This window comes from Pomacea canaliculata, linkage group LG6 (assembly GCF_003073045.1).
Source record: "Pomacea canaliculata isolate SZHN2017 linkage group LG6, ASM307304v1, whole genome shotgun sequence".
In the NCBI taxonomy this organism is placed as follows: Eukaryota; Metazoa; Mollusca; class Gastropoda; order Architaenioglossa; family Ampullariidae; genus Pomacea; species Pomacea canaliculata.
Genome location: NC_037595.1, coordinates 23,348,083 through 23,362,425, shown reverse-complemented (window position 1 = coordinate 23,362,425; position 14,343 = coordinate 23,348,083). Strand labels below are relative to the sequence as shown.

The 14,343-nt window shown below is 42.2% G+C and overlaps 1 protein-coding gene and 2 long non-coding RNA genes across 3 annotated transcripts in view; 2 read left to right on the top strand and 1 right to left on the bottom strand.

Annotated features, from left to right (window-relative positions):
• LOC112566557 overlaps positions 1–14,343 on the top strand; it is a 39,169-nt gene that overhangs the window by 16,454 nt on the left and 8,372 nt on the right. The window lies entirely within an intron of this gene.
• Positions 233–4,013, bottom strand: LOC112566559. The gene is made up of 7 exons (XR_003099636.1): positions 3,892–4,013; positions 2,688–2,776; positions 2,447–2,515; positions 2,281–2,338; positions 2,098–2,154; positions 1,752–1,875; positions 233–1,537 (listed from the first exon to the last, which is right to left on the bottom strand). It is a non-coding gene; the product is annotated as an uncharacterized LOC112566559 (long non-coding RNA).
• On the top strand, positions 2,433–4,374 carry LOC112566558. Its single transcript, XR_003099635.1, has 2 exons — positions 2,433–2,561; positions 3,909–4,374. It is a non-coding gene; the product is annotated as an uncharacterized LOC112566558 (long non-coding RNA).

Below are 14,343 nucleotides of genomic sequence, written 5' to 3'. Positions count from 1 at the left end.
TGTTGTTCCTACAAATGAGTAGTTTGCATGTATTCACACTGCACTTTCCCAACTGGTCAAACTGAAGAAAATGTCCACAGTGTGCAAGTGTAAGTAATGTGCAAGGACAGGCAGCATTATTATATTCTTAGATGCCATACACAAGTAACTGCAATTATATCAGTTTTATCATCTAAAACCCGCACCAACATGCACACATATCCCACTTGCAAAAAAAGCAAAAACTAGAAAATGGCTTCATAAAATTCATTATCAAACAAAAATGTACATGTTACTAGTGGAAACATCGAATTCACCATAATAGCATTGCCTGGCAGGATGAAACTGATACATATTCTGAGTGATGTTAAGTGTTTACATCATTTAGGTTAAGCATGTCTATTTTATCAAAACTAGTTCATCTACGGTGTCTGTAACCTAATCCCCCAATAACCATGATACAAAACAAGACATAGTAACTGTGTGCCAATTACTTCCATTGTCTCTGATACTCAATTCTACATTAATTTTCACTTTCAGTATTTTGAAAAATAATATCTTTTTCTTTTTTAAAAACTGATTGATATTTTTATGCATTTGTTTATGTGTGGTCTTCACTCACTTAAATTGCTATATAAAATTGTCATGTGGTGTACTGTAAATAAATGCTAAGAAAAAAGCATGTCCAAGAGGATTTAAAGAGGGCACACAGCTAGGACTTTATTGCCATGTAACTATCTTTACATATCATAAAATTTTCAAGTACCAACATAGCCCACACACAGACCAAATGCAATACTTACACAGTGTCCTTACATTGAAATCTATGCAGATCACAGAGGCCCCCCCCCCCCCAAAAAAAAATACAGAAAAAGAAAACAAATCCTCAGCCCAGCATGTAACATAGAAACAATATTAATTTTTTAAAAATGCATGATGCAAGTATATCAGCTATCACTATCCCATTTCTTTTCACTTTCCTCGTCCTCTGACTCATCTTTGTCAAGTCCATCCTCCACCCTTGACACAAGTTCATCTCTTTCCAGATTGCTGATTTCCATCAGTTCTTTGTCCATTAAAGGACAAGATATGTTTAGTTGGATGGATGCTGAAGAGCTAGGAAACTGGAGCTCAGCCAGATGCTGTTCATATGTAAATACTTGCTGATGCAACAGCGCGCGCCTGCCTATGCTGTACCGGCTGCATGCAGAGTCAATGTTGGTTTCTGTGACCTGATCAGCTATCAGTTGCTGGCACAGTGCAATTTTTTCTACATAAAATTGCCTTGCAGTAGCTGCTTCTACTTTCAAAAGGTGTGTTTCTTCTGTGCAGCCTGCAGCCATATCCTTTATGCGCATAATTTTTCTCTTAATGTCAGGAAAGTCTGGTAATGCTGAAAAAACCTGACACTTCTCAGAGGAAACACCTGCAAAACTGAGGGCAGATGGCAAGTTGGATGTGACGTCACCATAGCTGTTGTAACTGGTGATCAGGACTTTCATTTGCTTGTTAAGCTGAGCAACGGTCTTGCTTATCTTCTTGGCCACCTCCTGTCCACCTGAAAATAAATGATAAAATTAACCATAAGATATTCAACTTGCTCATGCTAGAGATAAAAAAAATAATGAGAGTGGTCATCATAACCATCTAGTCAAGTCACAGTTAAAAGAAATTGTTTTTCCCTCTTCTCAACTTCTACACTATCAATTGTACGTATGCGCTTCATGCAACTGAATTAAGCTGCTCCTTTTTTCTGCTGCAGCTGCCCTCACCTTGTTGATGTGAGCTCTGTGGTGGCTATTGATGGCATTGGACAGTACCTCTTTATATTCTGCACTGTCGCTTGCAAACGCCTCATGGCCTACTTGTTAAAACCTTCGAACCCTTTCAGAAAGCCTTTTGACAAACAACAGTAGCATTGTATAAAGCATAATGCATTTGTTAATATCTATTAAACATTACTAGTTTCTGAGTCTAGGTTTACAATCACTAGTCAACATGTTACAACAGTAGCCAGACATAGCAATTCTCTGACACTCACTGGTCTATGGAGAAGCAAAACCTAGCAGTGTTAGCACTCATAACTTCATAAAGCTGTAAACTGAAAAGCAATGTCACCTGAAAAGTTCAGGGTTGGTATTCTCTTCTTGTTGGCTTAATTCAGCATCTGAAGACCTGCAAATTAGAGCACAACCTTGCATTTCAAAGAGGCAATGTACACCTGGCCTTTAAATTCTTTTAAGATGGCTTTTTGATTGCTGGGTATGTTATGCAGAAACAGTTACATGATCAACTACTTACTGTTTGCTGTACAGGTCATACAGGGTTAGCTCATATTTCTCTCTAGCAGTCATTAACCCTGAAATCAAATAAAATACACAAAATGAGAAAGGAAGAATGAGGGGAAGTCTGAAATCAATAATTCTAAATATCACAGTTTGGGTGTCATCTCACAGTGATTACTTACCATCTGCTACCTTGCAGGCATTTCTTTCCTCCAACTGCCAGCCCTCAATGGTTGCCAAGTTAATGGGCTCTAAAGAAACAAGAGCACAATACAACAAAACATTTGACTTTTTCAGGTAAGTCCAATTTTCTACAGACAAAGTGAGAGTAACTTATAGACAACCAATGAATAAAGCATGGTACATATGCAAACAATAATAAAACCATCCACTATCGCATGCATGGTCTTTGGTTTGACATACCTTTCAGGGTGGCATAAGCTTCTACAATTGCTGTCTACTGTGTTCCTCTGCTATTTTTGCTTCCTTCATCTTGTGCTGAATGTGCTTACCTATGAAAACAAAGACAAGCCATCCAACAGTTCATATGAAAAATAATATACTGCAATAAATTTTGCATAAAAAAGAGTAAATCAACAAACAACTTAGAGTCTTTTAAGAACACTTAAAGTACACATCTAGTTTCTTCCGCAGCTTTGAAGCATAATGTAGCAAAGCATCAGTTCAAAGACCCTCTCGGCGTTCAGCAATCATTTGCTTGGTGATGGAGAGAACTTTTGCAAATAAGACCATAGTCTCTCCATGGTCTCTCCATCAGTCAGACCAATGGCTTTGGGTTTTCTTGGACCATACATCAACTATAGCAATAATAATGTATGTAGTGAATGTGTCATTCAGTTAGAGGAAAAAATAATCCTGCTTCCAGGTATTTGTCTCCTACTTCAAACTAGCATCTCTTTTATTTTCTTCTAGTAAGTTTGCAGTAAAGACTAACATTGATAATTAGTTCATAAAATGATGTCCCAAGGCATGATTTAAAAAAAATAAATTTATAATATAAACAACAAAGGGCCAAGCAATTACTATTTTATTTCATCTATTATTGGAATATAAATATAATCTGTATTTGTTTCTATTATTCTGTCTGTTTCAACTCTTATAGCTCATATTCATGACTTACTGACCCTAACTCTATACCAATTTTGAGTGCTGACATGACATTTTGTGTCCATAGCTGTGAAAAATTGGCAGTGCAAACTGCATTCATGCAAAGTCAATATTGCTGTTTATCTGCATAACAACAAAAAGCAAGAAGCATTACAATATGACCATGAACAAAGATTATAAGCCAATATATAAAAAAACAAAAAAAAAAAGCTGCACATTACACATGACAACTGCAAGTAACATCTTAATACACAGAAAATACACAAAGCTTTAAATGTGCTTTAAGTACACAAGCAATATCATACATGACAGTCAACCGTTGACTATTTCCCTCCATCAGATTTTAACAAAAGGACTGCATACCCAAGCCTGTGCACAAACAAAAAAGTTTTGAAAATCAAAGTAATATTAAGCACATTACCTTTGAAAATTTTGGAATATTCAATTTACCTCAAAAATCTACATTGCTAAGTTCCTTTAAAACCTACTAAATAAATACCTTTCGCCATGTTTCAGACTGAATAACAGCCGAGGGAATTCATGTCGGCATGCACAGCCAAAAACTGGTGTTTCATCCAGCTTCTCGGTTCGTGATTTGGACCTTGTGTTATCCGCAGCTTGGAAGTTGTTGCAGTCCAGCAAATGAACATGCACACAATTGAAACATTCTATTTGAATATGTACGAGTGTTTGAATATCAAGTTTGTATATGCAAGTGCTCAGTTGGTCAGCGTCTAGTACAGTGCCTGTCATAAACAACACGACACTTCTGTTCACCAATCAGCTTACAAATTTGAGTGCTCTTACACCTTCTCCTTTCTTTTGAAAGTTATCATCCTCAGCCCAGTCAATAAAGAAGTGCCCTTTGTGAAAAGGTTCTCCCAAGCTTTTCCCTGATGATTTTTTCGCACCAAGCCAAAGTTCGCATCAAATGATAGAATCTGCTGGGTTGACTGCAAATAAAATGTTTTTACAGAAAATATATGTTATTTCAAGGTTCAAATCATGTGCAGAATTTCCACATAAATACTAACAAATACAAATAGAAATTCAATAAAATTATTTAAAATTAATTAATGTGATAGGTTTTTCAACAGTTATTCAAAAGTAAAAATCAAAGTTTTCTTACATCACAGGCTGGGCATGCTGTTCCATTGTCCAGCTCCTTATTAATGTGCTGGAGATGAACATACTAAATAATCAATAATGAGAGATCTATATAAACTCTGTACCTGAAACAAAATGGTGAAAACTATTTACATTAACTACAATTAATTTTTTTAATAAAATTCAAGGATTCTCATGTTTTATGAATTAAATAATGAGCACAACATTTAAAAACAATGACCACAAACTTACGTGGCTTGTATTTAAACAATCTATTTTATCCATCTTGGAGGCAGGTGCATCCACAAATCCCTTAACTGACACTTTGCACTCCAGTACCAGGGCTCGAAGCCAAGTCATCAAGTCTAGTGTGAATGCAGCTGTAGGAGTGACCGTGGATGTTGCCCACAGGCGATGACGGAGGAGTACGTGTCACTGGTTCTCCCTCACAGGCACAGAATTCAAATGTGAACATCTGTGGTCTACCTATATACCAGAACAAATTATTTACTGATTTATTAAGTGCACAAAATACTTGTTTTAGGACATTTTAGCTACAAAACTCAATGATGTTGACAACTCCTGTTACCTCAAACAACTGTGTTTTGTTAAGTCTAAACAATAATGTAATAAAAGTGTAAATCAACAAAACCTTGCATTCCTACAACGCTCAGAGTTCTCATCCTTTTGGGGCAGTTAAACTCTATGTAGTCCTCTCGTACCAATGTTGGCATGAAAGGTGTGTATGGTACAAGGCAATGGCCCTGTAAAAAAAAAGACCAACAGAATAATTTTAAATTAAAGTGAACAAATAGCTTACATGCAAGTAATAAGCCTATTATATCAAAGCATGTGTGGCAGAGCTACACAGTATACTTAACGAGTGTGAGCCTTACATTCCAAATGTCTGCACAGTGAAATGGAGCATATCTCTGGTGGTGGCTGACAGTCCTCTGCACAGAAAGCTAGGAGGGTGCATAAAGCTCTGTGTGCACATATAGGAGCTGACTGTGAATTTTATCACAACTGGTTTGACAATGCTCCCAAGATTTCCAGTACTGTTCCTTTTCTTTTTCGGCTTTGCTTGTTCTTAGGACCACAAATCTATATTTTCTCTCAGACATTATCAAATGTAAACATTCATTTTTGTTAATCTTTAACAAGACTATGAGCAGTTATCATTTACCTTCAAATGACAACTTAAAAGCAAAGATATTAAGATTTTAAAGAGATGGCACTGCATTGAAAAGGTCTGATGGAGGGGGTGGTGGTGTTTTATTATATCAAGCCAGCAACCAAAGCTATACCAAGGTAAAGCAGCCAGCCCTGTAAACAGATGCCACATGCAGATAAAGAACAACATGTCTGAAAAGAGATCTGAACCCAAGACAGCCAATTCTTACTGGACTGGTGACAAATGGGTTTGAGACCAAGCAGCAATCAATCTCTCGATCCGATTGGTCAGTTTCTAGACGATGGTCATGCCTAGCTGCTAGAAGCCCATACCCGCTCACTGGCTCAGGCTAGCAGTTGGTAGAGGTAGAAGTTAGCCCTTCAACTGCTGCGGACTTACGACTCTATACCCACGAACTAATATCCCTGGACTGCTGGCAGACGATTTTTTTTTTCAGTTAACTGCTAAGACGAGGCATTAGACGACATAGCTTCCGGTTTATTCACATTTCAGATTAACTACTAAAACGAGACGTTAGACAACATAGCTTCCGGTTTAGTTACATTCTTTCTTACGGCTCGCCGAGACTAAAAGCGGATCACTTCGCAAGAGGCTGAGCGTTGGTCTTGGCAGACAGACAGCAATCCACCTATACACGTCTATAGACTATACCGAGTTTGGCCTTAATTAATGCTTCGATCTGTGAATAAGCAAGCCTGAGCATAATTAAGATGCACGATGATGATCAGGGTAGTTGTAATGCGCAGCACCACGACCTAGATAGAGCGCACTCGATCGCCTTGAGCCAACACCCTATGCTTAGCGCCAAATCAGTCCGTTCCTCTTTGTTGTTCCAGGGAAGAGGACGGAAGTTCCCAAGGAGAATGTTACAATCTATGAAAATCCTAGCTCTCCTAGTCGGGTGCTTTGCGTGACCTCGCTGCCACCTTTCCGACCGTCACCTCCCTAGGACACAGCCCTAGGTCAGAGTTCCTCTGCATGTCGCTAGCTGTAACCTGATCAGTCAAACCCTGTCCACGCGCACGAGTCAGTACCCTGCTTCGCTTCTCACAACACTGCATATTCTCTTCTCTTTTGCAACACATTCTGGGTTTTCTGGACAACCCATCCTCTTTCCTCCCTACCTCAACATCAGCAGACCAAGCACTGTCGCTAGCTTCTGCCTCTACTTCTTTAACGTTTGTAACAGGGACGAACAAATCTTCTCCCTCTACCTCAGCCAGACATCTAGGGACCTCTATCCCTTTCTCTTTCTTGCTTGCGGGTACGAGCACATTCCTCTGGTCCGTGTCTGCAAGTTTCAAGCCGACACTTGTCCCTCCTCCACGGGGCAAGGTCGGGACTCTACTCTTAATCCTTCCTAGTTTTCCGAAATACCTCGCGCGTTTCCATTGTGAGCCCGGGTCGCCGGGTGTCGCGAAATGTGACCCTCCTCGCCACACCTATAACAGGTCACAGGACCACTCCTGTCCTTTCCTCTATTCTTCTTGTCTACCACCTTCTCTGACAACTGCTCCAACGTGCTACACACTAGCTTACTAAGGTTTTGGAATGCCTTAAGAAGTTCGTATTCTGACGTGTCTTTACCAATACTCCTAACAGCTTCTTCATTCTCAGGCTTCCTACTCTCGTACTTCTCGTCAAACGACTCGAATTCGCTAGCCAGGGCCACAGCATCGTGAATGGACGAGGGTGATTAAACTGAACATGTCTCCTCAAGTCCTTGGAAGGAAGTCCACTTACAAACTGGTCAATAACTATGGTTTCTCTAGCTTCTAATGGCATGTTGGGGTACGCACTAGCAGCAAGACGATTCAACACGAAACCATACTCTGTGACACTCTCACCTTTCTTTTTGAACCTAGACCTGAACTCAACACGCTTTAGACTTTCTCTTTCTGCAGGGTCGAACCTGCGCTCTAAAGCTGCCTTTATAGCATCAAAGTCCTCTAGTTCTCCTACACTCAGCTCACCTAGAACCTGTTGGGCATTATCTCGCAGGCACATGGCTAAGTTCACTCCCTTCTCTGCGTAATCCCAATCGTTCCATCTAGCGACTGTTTCAAAATGGCGAAGTCAATCCTTAAAGTCGCCTTTAGTGCCTGTGAACACTTCTGGTATTCTTTCCTTTCTACTACCTGGGAAAGAACGATTTAGAAATGTGCTGTTAGCAACACTTCTGTTCCTACTCCTGGAACTAGAGCACTGGCTATAACAACTGCTGAATGAACCTTCGTCACTACTGCTGCTGCTACTTCTACGTGCACTAGGCCTGGGGGACCTTTGACTCTTAATTCTATGCTTCTCTTTCCTGCTCTTAGTCACTTTCTGAGGAAACCAGCTTTCCTTCTTAAGCACAAGGATACTAATAAACACACGTAGCGCAAACACCAGCGCACACAAAACAGCCGTTAACAACATGACCGACACCTCTAGTCAACACCCTATGCTTAGCGCCAAATCAGTCCGTTCCTCTTTGTTGTTCCAGGGAAGAGGACGGAAGTTCCCAAGGAGAATTTTCCACTCTATGAAAATCCTAGCTCTCCTAGTCGGGTGCGTCGTCTAGTTTTTTACCTGCCTCGCGTTGTGTTCTTTTACCTATCATTACACACACCCGAACACCAGCCGACCTTGGAGTCCAACAAAAGACCCTGCTTTACTTTCTAGCTAAAGTGTCCTTTCAATCGGTGTGTCAATTCCACTGGACCTTCTCGTGTGTTCTTTTCTCTGCTGCTGCTGTCACGACTACATACATGGACAGTACACAAACCTCACTCGCGTTCACACGGCAGAGACATGCGTACTACACATTAGCACTCGCTGACACTAAACGCTCACACAAGTACTTACAGTTCAAAGACATAAATTTATTTACAAGATAAGCAAAACAACTACCAAACCGAACAACGACCTACCTATCTAGCCAAAACCTAACTCCGTGGGGTGGGATGCTGAGTGTCACGAGCCGCTATTTCCAGCTGACCAGAGCGCCTTGCGGTACTAAGGTACTTCTCGCTAACTCAGACTCTTACTTTTTTTTCTCCATGTTTGTTTATTCAAACATTAAAAAACAGAGGTAAAAACAAAATATTTACAAGTTTGTACAAGTGTCAATAAAACAGTTCTTTTCACATATTCAATATCTGGGAGACGAAAAGTCTTTGTTCATTCGCTGATTTCGCGTATTCTTCTTTCGAGGTGCGTGGTGAGCGGAGAGGAGGATTTCCCCCTCTCGCACTGATGCCTTCACATTAGCTTATCCCACAGCTGGTGGTAGTGCTCTTCTGGCAAAGTGTCTTTGTCCTTCTTCAATCTTTCGTTGACCCTCGAGGTGAAGGCGTCTTCTATCTGGGGTGGTGCTACAATGAGTCTGTGGAGACATGCTTTGTTTCTTAGTGTCCATATTGCTTGTTTGTACTCTGTGAGGACGATGGTTGCTGCTGTTTGGGATGCTGTTGATAGGGCGGGTGGGAGGGTGTTAAAGCGTATGCAGGCTAGTGTAGTGGTCGTGTTTGCAAGTTTGTTGAGAAGTGTGGCTAATCTCTTGCGTGTTTCTTGTACGTGCGTGCAGTGGAAGAGGATGTGTTCTGTTGTTTCGCTTTCGTTGTGTCAGAACGCGCACATCTTTTGTTTGGTTATACCTCTGCGGTGTAGGGTGTCTGCGACTGGGAGGATGTCGTGTGCTATTTTGAAAGACGTGTCTAAGGTGCTTGGGTCTACGTATTTGTTGCTGAGGTGTTTGAAAGTGTTTGTGAAATTTATTTGTGGGAAGGCTTGGAGTACTCTTGGGGGTGTAGTGCGTTTGGTTAGAAGTGCTTGATATAGAGTTTTCGTTTTCGTGTCTGAGTTCAGGCTGAAGTAGGGGTCTGCCGCGAGAAGGTTGTTGAGAGCTGTGCGGCAAGACTGGTAAAAAGGGGGTATGTCTTCGGTGCTGTGGGGATGCTTGTTGGTGAAGGGGTAGTTGCTGAACCTCCTCCTCAGGTCTAGCCCCAACCATAGGTGGCCGTAGTGTGTCCAGTCCTGTTCGTCATTTCCGAACAGTCCTGTCACCTGGGCGAAGGTGGCTTTCCGTCTTGGAGGGGATGTTCAGCAGGCCTATCCCTCCTTGTTTGGGGTGCAGGTAGAGGGTCTTCCGTTTAATTGGTTCGTGACCATCGTTCCATAGAAAAACGGAAGATGGCCCTTTCTATTTGTGTGGTGTAGTGTGGTGGTATTGGTAATACTGAGGATAGGTACCACAGTTTTAGACAAGGCTGTGGGTTTATGATGTTGGCTTTTTCATATAAGTGAGATGCGGCGGAGTCTGGAAAGATTCAGCGTTGCAGTTATCTTTGTCAGGACTGGGTGCCAAATGTCGTCGTGTGTGACGTCACCGAAAAGGCACCCCGTAGTCAGTTTCTTCACTTACTGCAATACCCAGCAGGACCAATTCTCTGTACGAGAGAAAAGGTGCGAGCGCTGCCTTTCGCCCGCATCTTGTACAGGGCAGCTTGGGTACCAAGTCACCCGCAGTTGCTGTCCGTCTCGCGCTGCGCGCCGCTCGCGCGACCACGCGTGGGGTTGGAGGGGGTGTTGGGTGGAGGGACCAGACAATGTCAGCTGTACCCGCTGACCTGACCAGCGCTCCCGGTACTTCGATAAGAGCGAGGGTTTTTCCTGTTCTATTGTAAACAGTTCACACAGCATTAGCGTTGTTTTCGGAGAAAAGGTCTTGCATCAGTCGAGACTCATTCTCATGTGACTGCAGGCGGAAGAGAGTAATTCAGTAATGTGAACAGCAAACAGTGGTCAGCTAGGCATTTACGCACAGCATCCAGTACAGAAATAGGTGAAATATGTTATCAGTTTTTATACGTTAATTCTTATTTCTTAATTCATTTAAAATGTAATAGAAACAAAAGTACATTTGGTTTGAGCTTTAGCCATTATTACATTTTTTGTGTTTGTCACTAAGCCTTCACATTTAGACAGAATACTTATATGAAGTAGACAAAGAGCAAACAACGAATATGCCTATCTATGTTGGCTTTTGCCTAACAAAATATTAACTTAGCAGGTGAGTATTATTTTTTAAAATCTTGATTCTGTTGTGTGCCCTTGCTGTACCAGGGCTCATTAAGTCCTCAGTTTTCTTTTTCATTTTGTTATCCAGGTTTTGAAAATCTTGTTGTATTAGTATGGAATCATCTCACCAGCTACTCTTAAAGATTGCAGGCGGGAGAGAATCAGAATCAGTTTATTGAGTAGGCCTTCGGCCATTTCAAGGGGGGCATAACCATCAAGTGCATATATATAAGGTGACCAGACATTTGGGAGCGAAAGCGGGGACACGTGCCGAAGATGGTGTCGTCAACGACAAAAAAACGCCGAAAAAAAAGGTGGGGGGCTTATCAGCGTACGGTATTCAGGTTTTAAAGACAACCGGACATTTGAATGGACTTCCAGAAAGCCAGAAGCGGACATTGGCGTCCCGCCCGATATTCAAGCGGACACGAGATCAAAAGCGGGACTGTCCCGCCTAATGCGGGACGTCTGGTCACCTTAATACATACCAATAGTCATATAATTGTGGGTAAGCACATGTCCAGGTACAAGTAAAGATATGCATTTAATTAAGTCATTTACACCATACAACATATAACCAACTAATATTTGTCGCGTGTCGGCCATTTTTATGCTGTCCATGTTGTCCATGTTGTGCTTCCCGTACTGTGCTGGCCCGTCGCTGGTGTGTGCGCACGAATGGGGAGAAGCAAGGGATGGTGTATCCGGTCCTTGTATAACCCTATCCAGCGAGCCCAAGAGCCCTGACTCACACGGCGGTTGTGGTATCATCTTTTCGGGACGGGGGCAGCAAACCCCTCCTCTCTTTTGACTCCCCCCCCCTTTTCTTTGCCTTTTTCTTGATTTTTCGCTCGCGTGGGGTCCTTGGCGCGTTTTTGAGTCTTTTCTGGAGAGTCTTTATCCAGCAAGGGACGGCGCCGGACGTTGGGGACGGTGCGGGACCGTGGCCCTAGCGGCCGGCGCTGGTCTCTCATCACAAGCCGATTTGGGTGAGCAAGTCTGTTTCTTTGAGTTCCACACTATCAGTCTTAAATAGGGCCTTTAGTTGCGGTTGGAAGTGCGAATGAGCTTATCTTTATGATGTTAAGGACTATGTTCACGATTTTTTTTTTTGGAGTGTAAGATTTGTATCCGGTTAGGATGGCTTTGTATTGGCGGGTCGCGGCGCATGTGGCGCGCACCCGTTTTTTATTAATGGATTTGTGTTTTAGGACCGGCGTTTTAATGGTCACATGCATATACAATGTGCTAGAAACATGTGTTTTTAGAAACGGTGCAGTTGGAAGAGCCGTTTGTTTATTGGATGAATTGCTTGTTTTGTTTTTTTTCTTCGCCAGCAGGCTTCTATTTGTTTTTCTTCTACGTGTTCTACGTCTTCTCCCGTAAATTTTACGTTAATGCCACGTTGTTCTACATAATCGGTTATATCTCTGGAACGTCTTGTGCTCATCATCGTGTCGTCGTCCTCTTTTGTGTGACTGTCCGCCATGGGTTGGTCGACCCCGCGCTTCATCGCCTCGTCAGCGCGTGAGCGCGACCCTGCGCGCCAGTGTGCGGCCTACTGCCATCGAGAGGCACTCTAGGGTAGGCCGGCGAGCAAAAGGGACTCACGTGACAAGGTCACCCGGACGAGAGAAGGTCGAGGGGGGGGGACAAGTTGTTTCCAAGGAGCGAGAGGGGGGGGGGGCAACCGCTGTAGCGGCACGACGCGGGCCAGGCTAGAAGTGCGGGCTGCCGCTGTACACGGGATGAAACTTCCTAGCAGGACTAAACTTCTCAGTAATAGTACTGCGCATGCGGCACGAAGCGAAGTTCACTTCGTTACTACTGCCTACTGTAACATGTCCTCTGTGCACAGGGCAAACTGTTTTAAATTTGTGGTTATTTTGTTTGCCTTATTTTAAAGTGGAGGTGTTAAAGACGTTGAGATTGTTTTTTTTTTTTTTTTGGGGGGGGGGAATTGTTCTGATTAGTTAATAACTTGTGTTGTTTTGTAAACTTGTTTTTGTCATCGTTGCGTGGTCTGCGCTCAGCCCGGGGTTCGAACGGTAACGTCATGCAAGCCGTCCTCCGGCGAGCGGAAGGGGGGTGGAGCGTTTTCGAGCCGGCCTTGGGCGAGCGGTTACGGGCGCGCATCCTCCGCCGCTCCACGGGGGTGGTAACGCGACAATAATTAACATAGCTTATAGTGGTATTTCCTGGTAATGAGCTTTGGTCTAATGTGTCAGATTTTCTTTATTTTCCCATGCATTATATAACCAAAGAGGCAAGGCTGTAGTGTAGTTCGCATTCTAATTATCTGACATCCAAGAAGTGGTGAAATGGAAAAGGGAAGGGTGCTTAGAAATATTTTTTTTAGGATGAAAAGTTTTCGAATGTCCATATATTTAGGGCATGCAAGGAGAAAGTGCTGTTCAGTTTTCAAACTGTGTCAGGACAAAAGGGGCAGTTCAAGCATTCTGGTTTTGAGTTTGAGCTATAACGCTGCTGGATGGCATTTTGAGTACAGTTATTACCATTCTAAATTTTATGAAGGTATCTCCTATGTTCCTGTGTTTCAACCAGACAAGGTAAAGTTGCTATAAAACAATATGAGTCTTGCATGTGTTTATAAGGGAAATTCTTGAAACTGCTTTGAAATAGCCATCGGTGCACTGTTGGTGGTGACAGTCTATCAGTCTCTGGTTTCAATCAGGATTTGTAAAAAGAGTTTATCTTCTCCGGTCCTTGACTTTCCCACACCATGCAAAACCATCAATTATTTATACACAAATATCATAATAAAGTGCCAGCCAATGTTTTTCATTGTTGTGCTCATGAAGTAGTGGTTAACATTAAATAGGCTTTTTTCTGGAAGTCTAGTTGTGGCATTCTTAGCAGGCCAGAGCAATATCCAACACCGCATGATGCACGTCAAACAGACGAAGGGAATTCTATCACATTCCCAACATATGTTCAACGAGTTAGTATCCTTGTTGTGACTCATTAAAATCCTGTTCATTGCGAAGGTGTGACATCTTCTTCAAGTGCTATCATTACTGGTAACACAGACCCCCATGATCCGAGCCATAATATAATTTTTGGCTGGACCGTGCATCAAAAGTTTGGAAAAACAGGTTAGGTGAAGTATCACCAAATTTATCAAGCAGACAGTTTTAAGAATGCTTATCACTCCCCCCTTTGCTTGTTTGGCTATGTCCCTTCTAATGCATGTGTAGGAAAATACATCCTTATAGGAGAAACTGTACCCAAGTATTTGTATACAGTTCACAATTTTTTAAAAGAGAGTAACCATTTTTCTTTACAAGATATATCTGTAACCCACCATTACGAAAATCAGAGAAAGGTTTAACCGCAAGGTTTTTAAAAGACCTGAGCACTGAACAAAGAATGTTCAAACTGGTTCTGCAGTCCAATGATTGTATCTATACAAGGGCACACATCATCAGCCAAAAGTAAAATAAATACCGTCAATAAGGTTCTGGGGTTAACTGGACCCCATGTTTCCCAAACCTCATTTACGTCCTTTGCTAAGTTCATACTGTTTAACAGGGCTGGCTGCCTTGCCCGTGATATAGCCATAAG